A 10,667-nucleotide genomic window follows, 5' to 3' on the forward strand; every position below is an offset into this window, starting at 1 on the left:
ATCTATTTATTCGGGTTTTGGCGTAGCTTAGTTTTAAAAAATTTAAAGTTAGATATTTTTAGATTTAGAAAACTATAGATATATTGAGAATATTTAGATAAACTATTTTATTTCTATTTTAATTTTAAAATAGAAGCTTAAACTTCTTAACCTTATTTGCACTTTTTTTTTACTGCGTGGAGAGATGGAGGGGAGTGGTGGAAACAGCGAAAGCTGCCGCACCCAATTCCTTGCGTACTTTCCACGGCGCAGTCGCGGGGCCCGCGTGTCAGCGGTGGATGGGGATGGGCGCGCGCGGCAGCTCCCCTCCTCTGTTCTGGGAGGGAAAGAAAGGAAAGGCGGGGAGCCTGGAAGGCCTCAGGTCATGCGTGTGTTGGCTGGATCGGTGGGTGCCCGACGGCTCGTGCGTACGGGCGCGGTGGCGGGTGGGGCCGCGTGGCGGGACACCGGGGAAGAAGCAAGCCGCACGAGGTCTGGCTCTGGGTCTCCGGGGCTCAAGGTTTGTGTTTGGTCCGCGCGGGTGCCGCGGTGGGTTGGGTCCGCTCGGGGTCGCAAACTCGCTCGGAATTGGGTTGGGCTGGCGGCACGCGCAAGGGGGTTGGTTGGCGAGTTTTTTTATTTTTATATTTTTTTATTAAAATTTTAAATAAATAGATTCTTCGTAAAAAAATTATAAAACTAGACGTCTATCGTCCTCTGAGAGGGGACGGTAAGGACATTACCGTCTCCTGAGAGGGCGGTAAAATAATTTTAGAAATTATCACATCACATAAGAAGAATATTAGTGAATTTTACTAGATTTTTAGAAATTTATTTGAGACGCTAACAATTGCTAGAAATTATAAAAATAGCTTTTTTTGAGAATTTTAGTTTAAATTCTACATAGGATTTTTGGATGAATTCAATTAAAATGGGTTGCACATGTATTATGTAACATGTACAAAAAATTTTAGTATTTTTGAAGTAACAAAATATCACTATTTTGAATAGAGAAGATACTAACAAAATTAAACTTTGAAGTACTGTTTATTGAGGTTTACTGTTCATGTATTGTAGCTACCCACCCTCACAGGGCTGTAAGGCTACCCGTCCACTGAAAAAGTGGTAAGAGCTTTTGAGACTGCTTACCACCCTCTCAGGAGCGGTAAGACTTTTACCGTCCCCTCAGATGGCGGTAGGCGTCTTAGTTTTGTAATTTTTTCAAAAAAATCTATTTATTTAAATTTTTAATCGAAAAAATATAAAAATAAAAAAAGCTCGTTGGTTGGCTGTTGTCTTGTTGGGCACCGCACCGCATCGCGTGGGCAGCGCTGGCAAAGGGGCCCATCTCTGCTCGGTTGACCACGTGAGGCGCGCAGAAGGTGGGCACTGGTCAGGGCAGGCGTGCCCCCGCGTGGATGGAGGATGGTTGGGTCGTTTCTCGTGCGAGAGGAATTGTAAGCAAGTCCTGAAAAGCATTCCCATTCTCATTCCGGTTGGTTTGAATGATGATGTAACTGACGACGTAACGGGGTAGCTGTTCGATCTAAGAAAAGGTCATACTGGCACGATTCTGCTTCTTGCGTAATAGGCATCCTAAATGGTTTGGGCATCTCTAATGATTATACAGAGTTATTATCTCTTAGGTAACAGAATATGTTTTTAAAAATTTATACAGGTTTCGCTGTTTATGATTCATCGTATTTCACAGAAAAGAGAGGTGCTGAGATGACTTGTAAATATTAGCTCTCTATCTCTTATCTTAGAGCAACTCCAACGGAGTCGCTATCTGGCTCGGCATCGTCACATTTGGTGAGTTGGCAAAAAAATTCACCTCCAACCGACTCTGCAAACGAGTCTCGCTATTTTGACACTCGCTATCTGGCCCGGTTCACTTGCCACCGTTGGGGAGCCGGGAGAGACTTGCTATCTCCTGAACTGAGCGGATGACCTGTGTACCTGTGTGTACAGTACTCGTCAGCTCTACTATTCCTTCTCATATGCTCTATTCAAAATATTGGACTTCTATTATTTAAAAAATCCATAAAATTTTTATACGTGTTTTATAATCCATGTGCAACTTATTTTAATTGTATTCACCTAAACAGTCTATGTAGAATTTAAATTAAAATTCTTCAAAGAAGGCTACTTTTATAACTTGTAACAATTGTTAGGGTCTCAAATAAATTCTGAAAAATATGGAAAAAAAAATACTAATATTCTTCTTATGTGATGTACTAATTTATAAAATTATTTCTAGCCCTAGGTTATATGGTGAAAAAGTGAGTTCCTTTATAATACTCTATTTATATGTATTTTTATTATTTCATGTGATATTCTTCTTTTAATTCAATTTGAATTCAAACATATACAAAATTTAGCCATTAAAAATATAACCATTGCAAATATTTTTTATTTATAGGACTAATAAAATATAGGTGAGTGAAATTTAGAGAGCGAGATTTATGAAGTTGGTTGGAGCGCGTGGAGAAATAGAGAGAGCATCTTTTGGAAAGGCTCTCTATATAGAGAAATAGGGAGCGGAATTTAGGGAGTCGGTTGGAATTGCTCTTACAGAGCTAATACTTGCTCTCCTCTCTCATCTATGAGGTATGTGAAATCATACAAGTCACAATATTAAAAAAATGTATCATCTCAACTTAAGAGGTAATAGCTATCTTCAACAATTGGAGATACTTAAATAGTTACTGTCTTTTAGTTAAGAGCACACTTCTTAAAATTTATATAGAGGTTCCGTCGTTCATAATTCTCTATACTTCACAGAGAATGAAGATATTAAGGTGACTTATAACTATTAGCTCTTCATCTTTCTTCTTCAAAAAGCTAGTATTTGTTCTTCTCTTTTCTGTGTGAGGTATAGAAAATCGTATTATTCGTAACATTGAAAAGTATGCTCTCTCAATTAAGATATAGCTGCTACCTCTAACCATTTAAAATGCCCTGAGGCTCTCTAGAAGTCCTGACTTTCACCAATAGAGAGGAAAAGGAAGGGATGTGTGGATTAGAGTCTTCTGTTCAACCATTTATGGTTATGGAGTTTTTAGGCACACGTGAATGTTGATCCTCCTTGTCTCTTGATCGCCAAGCAAAATTGTGCCATCTCTTTCTTTTTGAGCGATGACTCACTGAAGTGCTAAATATTTTTTGTTAATTATTTTTAAACCTAAAAAACCAGATATCTTTTTTAGAGTTCTACATGGGTAGAAATATCGCCCTTTGGTTGGTTGGATGGATGTCTTACATTTGCACGCAAACATGAACTTATCACCCTCTTGTTTTGTTTTGTAAAAATGGCCAAATGAAATGAAATGATGATAAGTCGCCGTTGTCATTTCATCTGGTGAAAGAGACTTATCATATGAAAGAGTGATAGAGAACCACTCATGCAAAACTTTCAACCCGACATCAATTTATGTAAATTTAACAAATAAAAAATATATTATATAAAATGATTTCTGGCCTCATCTTCCGTACCATCAGCTGACCAGATCCAGGCCGCCACTTTCGATTCCCTTCCCTTCTATTGGGCCTTGGTCCTTGGATCAATCTCTTGAGCCTGTCACCTTATCTTTGATGCAGCACATTGCGTCACTCTCTCTGCCATTCGCTTGTGATCGTAATTATAACAAAAGCAAGTGATCTTTTTCTAATAAACTTTGAGAAAAAACCAAAGTCACGAGGTAACTCTTTTTCAACTGATCAGAGTACTTCGGTTTTGCAAGAAAAAGATGACGGTGCGTCCAAAATATTAAGGTTGTGTCAAATAAGAAGAAAATTTATTCATGGTTATCAAAGCGTGTGTCCCTATGTAGCGGCTACATATGAATACGGCTTGCTCACAATCCGTGTGTAGCAGGTAATCCCTCACTCTTCCTACCAAAATGGATTTGAGAGAGATTGCAGGATGCTGTTTTTCCAATCGCAACATTCTGTGAAATGGGATGTTCATTTCTGTATTAAAGTTCAATTAGGAAACATGTTTATTCCTGAAATATATCTTCAGAGTACTAGTTCACTGCGCATGGTAGATCGTCTCTACCTAGCAGAGATATCATATGGGAAAGAAATAAGATCCAAGTATACAAAGTACAAAGACACATTCGTGCATGACATGATACTATGATTATATTCTATGCAGTGATGCAAGGTTATGCATACCTTTGCAACTGTATGGTCTTTTAGGTAGTTGTACTTGTCCTTTTAGTTTCTGGAAGCACACTACAGCTAGAGATGTAAGTTTTAAACTTTTTGGATCAGTGGGTTGACCCAAAACTAAAAAAAAATGATGTAATGATTTACTCCCATCTAATTAAGTTAAAAAAAAACTAAGTGATGATTCAAAACTATTCATTGGGTATTCACTTGTATCCCTAACTACAACATAACGTTCACAAATTATGGAAGAATGGAGAAGGCATGACTTGCATTTCCCAGCTTCCTATGGCATGAATAACAGCAAAGATGCCAAGTTCAAAGAGTGAGTTTTTCTTCTTTCTCGTGGCTATTCTTAATGGTAATGATATGATAGCCCTTCACTTTGACCTCTTCTTGGATTGCTCAGGAGAAACTTTTAGGAAATGAACTGTTTTGATATTGACATATTATGTTATTTGTTCATCAATTTTACATATGACAAGCAAAATTTTGCATTAGTGCCTTCACATGCCAATTACATTTTGCTTCTTATTATGATCTTGTATGTGTATACGGTGAGTCTATTCTACACCTAGATACACTATAATTTACCACTACGTATACCCCCAGTTACAACTCAAAAAATTGTCAGCTACAATTCACTAGTAGACTAGTTACAACCGCATGTACAGAAGTACATAATTGTAACACTAGAAGCTAACGAGTTACAATCAATTACAATTAATATATATTAAGGACAAGAGTTACGTTTTAGATTTTACTACGATTACAATCGTATTTTTTAGATTATACATCATTAGATAAGAAATTCATTAAGAGTTGCGTACATCCATAACACAATTACACTTAATTTTTTTATTTACGTCTGATTATAACTCCCCATCTAGTTGAGCCTAGACACATACTGTGTTTTACTCCGGCTGACAAGAGTTAAGTTTTAGATTTTACTACGATTACAATCGTATGGTGGCGGCGACAACGGATCTGGCGATGCCATAGGGTCCCTTGCTACATCTCGCTCGTCCATACTATCTTATTGCCTTCTCGGCTACCTCTCCCTCATCCATACTATCTCCCTCGGTAGCGGATCCGATGACGCCACGGATTCCCCCATCCATATTATCTTCTTGCCTTCTCAGCCACCTCTCCCTTGCCGTTGCCTACCGTGTGCCCTCGACTTCTCTTCCTCGCCCGCGTCGTTCCCGCCTACACCTCCTCCAGCTCTCAGGTACTCACCTCGCTTGCCTCACACCACGCCGCACCATTGATTTCTCCACACACACTTCTCCGTCGAGTGCAGCGTGGGCACCCTATTGCCCCCCTTCGTGTGCTCGCCATTGTCGCCTCCCTCCGCACGCTCGGTGGCTCTAGGTGCTCGCCAAGGTGATGAGCACGCTTCCCTAGAGCGAGGCGGCGAAGACGCGAAAGGGCGTGTGGATCGAGATTGACAACATCAAAGACGATGATGACTAGGGAGAGAGGAGCAGCGTGGTGGCTAGTGAGGGGAGCACCTCATGGCTGCTACGTTCGCGGGCTCCACGGCCACATCGGGAAGATGCCGCCGTCCTCCATGGGCAAGTGGTGGTGGTAGTGGGAAGCTGCCGATGAGGGCGGACGCTATCATGTTATCGTTGTCATGGCCAGAAGCTGTGTCGGCCACGGAGACGGCCATCCGCGTTGTGGTTGGAGACAACTTCAGGACGAGCAAGGCGTTGCGCTGGTGAGCATGAAACTACCCCCAACTCCCATTTGTATCAGTTTTAAAATGCTTGTCTGATTGTTGCACCTGTGTTTCTATGTGCCTCTGTTCATGTGAAATTCACAGGCTGCTGAAGCAGGAGGGCGGCTTGTGGCGTGCAAGCACTGGTGGCCTCATTGATCCATATGTTTACATGGTATGTGAAATTCGTGCAAAACACTTGATTAGGATGGTAGTTAGAATTGGAATTTAAAAATTCAAAATTTGTGATGGGATATTGACTAAAGATTACTCAGTTTAGCTTTAGAAAATTGAGATTCGGTCTGTAATTGTATGGACTTTTGTCACTGTGCAAATTCTGGGTGGAGACAGTGATCATTAGCGATCGCATTTTGAGATACTTTAACTAATCCGACCTAAAGTAGACTAGCATAGGATGAACAATTGACAATTGAAATTAATTACCATACCTAATTTTAGTTTCTAGTAGTTTATACTAATCATTTTGGAAGTTCTATTGATCAAATTATAAGTTCTACAAATGTCAGAGGTATTGTGCTTCATTTGAAAGTTGAAAACCTAAAGATTACTGCTCATTGCACAGTGAGACACTGAAATATCACAATTTGGTGAATTGTGGAGTTTGTAGAAATGCTTGCAGTTGTTAAATAAGGGCTTTAGAAATGTGAGATTCATATGCTGGATCTTTTGGCCCTGTGTCAGTGTACAAATCTTGGATTGAGACAGTTAGGAATTTGCAGTGACCCAGTATGGGATCAACATTATGTGCTCTGCAAATTTTAGAGCGGTTATGATACATTTGAAAGTTGAAAGCATGAAAGCCATAGCAAAGTCAACTACTTCATATCGGTGAATTTTGGAGTTCAAAAAAATGTGGTGGTTATCAATGAGAACAAAGCATGTAGGTATCAAATTAGGATTTAGAAGCTTGTCATAAGTACGAGTAGTTGTTTTGATCAATATCCTGAACTTTTATAACTTTGTAGAATACATTGTATAGTCACTGAATCGCATAATTTTATGTCTGAATTCCAAATTTGCAAGTCATCAAAAAAGTTGCTTACCTCTTGGGTATCAAAAACTTTGTGGTTGAGTGAGAGGATCGATGATGTCCTAAGAGGAGGGGGGATGAATCAGGACACTTAAAACTATTCAGCTCCAAAAAAACTTCACAAGATAAACCTATATCAATTTCTATCTAAATGTGTTTGAGGTTTATCTAATGTGTCTAATCTATCGTTCAAAGGTTTGCAATCTACTATAGGAAGATAAAGTGAAGCATGTAAATGTGGAAACGTAAATAAGATAGAAAGAGCAAACTCGGTATAAGGGATTTTTATCCCATAGTATCTATGGTATGAGTACCACCCCTACTCTTGGAGCTCCACCAAAGTTATGCTCCCGGTCTCCAAGACTAAACCGATCATGGCTCTTAAGCCACCAAGCCACCAAGGCGAGATCTCACCACTATCCTCTCTTCTGGTCACTTATCGTCGTCTTTACTTTGGAGCTTAAGCTATCAAAGAAAGGGTCTCCCGTTTGCGTATAAGCTTCTTGTTGCCACTCAACATCAAATCAAAGGGTCAACAAGCTTGAGCCACCAAAGCCCAAGGTGCCAACGAGTCACCAAGACTCTAAGGTGCTAGCGTACCACTTAGTACAAAGTATGATCACTTATTGATCCACTCTCTAAGCAATAATCACCTAGCAACACTTATCTCTAGGCCTATTAGCACTAATATCTCTCTAATCTTGTGTTTAATTGCCTTGGATGATAACTTTAAATACTTTGGTGTCCTAGATGTCTTCACAAGTGTATGTGTGCTTCTCTAGACTCTAGCATACTGCCACACCTTCAAATGACCTTGATAAGGGTATTTATAGTCTCAACCTTGCAGACTAGCCATTGTCCCAACGGCTTAATTTTTTTTAAACGCCGGATGATCCGGTGTAAATAGATTGTACTCTCATAACCATTCAGTGTGTACATCATCCACAAACTAGTCGTTGAAACCCCATTCAAACCTTCTGTGAATACTGGATGTTTTGGTGTGTTCACCAACTCTATCGTCGGACCATCCGGCGTGTACACTGAGCCGGCTGAGCCACTGAAACCTTCTCTGCAAGAAATGCTCTGGCGCATTGATCTTCAAAGCGTCGAACCTTCCAGTGTGTTGATCTTCATTCTTCAACACATGCAACATTCTTTGCAACAAATACTCTAGCGTATTGATCTTCAGAGTGCCAAACCTTCCGGTCCGTTGCTTCTTCAACTCATTCATCTTGATTGCTTTGGTGTGTACAAACTCCTGAGCGCCGAACCATCTAGCATGTTTTTCAACTTTCTCTTTCTTTGTCAAAAACACTCCGACGTGTACACCTTGCAGATTGCCGGACCATCCAGCGTGTACAACTTTTCTAGGACTTCTCCAATTCAATTAATCTTTGTTCCAGCTTCGATGACTTCTTCATGTATTTTATCCATAAGGCCTACTTGAGTATATACTTAACAAATATGTTAGTCTCATTGACTATATTGTAATTAATCACCAAAATCACATATATACCCTAAGAGAACCATGTTCGCTACATTGAGCATGAAAACACTACGTCTCTTGAGAAAATAAAAAAGCTTCAATGAAATCTGACAATTGGAAACAATGTTTGTGCTCATTTTCCTCGGTAGTTCATCATTTCCTTCGGCATGAATTTTTCGTGACCCTCGGTATGGATACATGTATTCCAGTCTTTAGGTAGATGTTATATTTGACATCTGGTAATATGCGTAAAGGTGAAGCAAAGACATTGTAAAGAATGAAGTAAGATGGACGTTATCAACATCCCCAAATTCTTCTACACTATTTTCCTCACAATACGCATATGATGATTTTGTCCGACAGTAAGTTTTTGGTTCCTTAGCAACAAAGATATTGTCTTTCCTAGACAACAAAACACCTTGTTTTTGTTTCCCCCCTAACTAACATGGTTCTTAATAAAAGCTAGCTTATGACAATATGCATTGCAGCGCATTTTCTCCTATGAATTTAATGGATGACTGTGGCATTATGTTATGAAAACATATTACTTTGTTTGATTTATGATATGTACAAGTTCAGAAAAGTACTTCTTGTGTTTTCTATTCAAGTGATAGAAAAACCAATAATTCACCTTAGTTTCTATTACGTTAGGGATACATTTGTTAATTTGATTACTTAGTTCATGTCCCGTGTGAAATGCAATATTCAAATGTAACATTTAGGAACCGTTGCAACACACGTGCACCTTACGGGTCTTTCTAAAAGCTTTACTACTCTAGACACTTATGTGGTGCCCATTGGTTCCTAAATGTTGAATCTTTTTTAGATCTTGAGTGAAGGCATCATAGGCCAAAATGATTGTTAGGGGAGGCTGTTTTGACGGTTCCCATGGTCCTATTCTCGTGGCAGGATCCATGATTCATGATTCTTCCCAAATTTCCATCTACAATTAATGCAAATGCCGAACAACAGAACTTGTCAGTCACCTCCTATTCCATTGAAGATCTCTCCAATCCAACTAATACATAACTATGGAACAACAGATCATGGACTACAATGCGGTGCCATATCCAAATGGTGCTTACGTAGTTGCACATGATCTCCTAAATGTTTTACAAATCCAAAGGTGCAGTTTTGACTCCTAAATTTGCTTCAACATAACATATCTTTGGTGATCCAACACAGAACACAGCTAATCATTTGGACATGAACAATGACCTTCTAGGAGTAGTGTCGGGGGTTGATTCTTGATAATATATCCAGGGTGTACCGAATGATGGGTGCGTTGATCTATGTTTCTTGTGGATGTGCGTATATGTCAAAGGATCTCAAGAACAAAAGAATTTATTCAGGTTCAGGTCTCCTGTAGGATAATAGTTCTATGCCCTATGTGTTTTCTTATGGAGTGTATGAAATGGTTATAGAGTGTTCTCTCTCTTGCTATCCGAGTCTTCGCCCTTTTACATACCAGGGAAAACAATGTTCATACAACCAGACCGTGCCAAAATAGGCGACAAACCTACACCTAATGAAGCCTAGCTATTCATAGCCCATCATGACGGTGGGTATGCACGTCTACCCTGCTCTGGTCGTCCTGGACATCCTATACCATCACCAAATATCGTCACCTCACCCGTCAGACCATCGTGCAACATGAAATGATACGGGACGGGTCACCACCACACCACGTCGTCCCACGACCATGCTCGCCGAAAGTGAGTGCCTGGGAAGGAAAATACTTGAGTAGGTAGCATTAAATGAGACTTAACTAGTTATGTGAGTACCTGCTCTACGACTAGCGAGGGCTGATCATAGGGTCTCCTACTGCTACGAAGGGCTGGTCGCCTGAGCCCCACCCTGGTCGTGTGGTAAGGCCATGATCTTGAAAATATCTACAACAGCTGACATCAAGCAGTGTGGGGCCCGCCCAGTGGGGCACCCCCTTATCTATAATATCGACAGTAGCCCCCCAAGCTCTATCGTGGATGAGGTGGACTGAGTAATTTGTCGTAGGAGACCGTGTTCGCTGCGTGACGAGAGGTCATGGTTGCCTGGCCATGCCACTTGGGTCCTAGGTGCTTGCCTTGGTGAGTGGTCGTCGACGTCACCCACTTTAGTGGACGATCCAAGGAACTGCATCCCAAGGGGAGATTAAAAGTCTGGAGAGAGAGAGAGAGAGAGAGAGAGAGAACATGGGAGAGAAAACATTAAATGTCACCAAACTCGAGGGAATTTTGGTTCCCCACACGCGATCT

The 10,667-nt window shown here is 40.4% G+C and overlaps 1 pseudogene; it reads left to right on the top strand.

Annotated features, from left to right (window-relative positions):
* The first annotated feature begins 184 nt into the window (after positions 1–184).
* LOC133918053 (uncharacterized) lies at positions 185–6,658 on the top strand (annotated as a pseudogene).
* Positions 6,659–10,667: the final 4,009 nt, after the last annotated feature.

The sequence above is a fragment of the Phragmites australis genome, chromosome 5 (assembly GCF_958298935.1).
Source record: "Phragmites australis chromosome 5, lpPhrAust1.1, whole genome shotgun sequence".
NCBI classification, from domain to species: Eukaryota; Viridiplantae; Streptophyta; class Magnoliopsida; order Poales; family Poaceae; genus Phragmites; species Phragmites australis.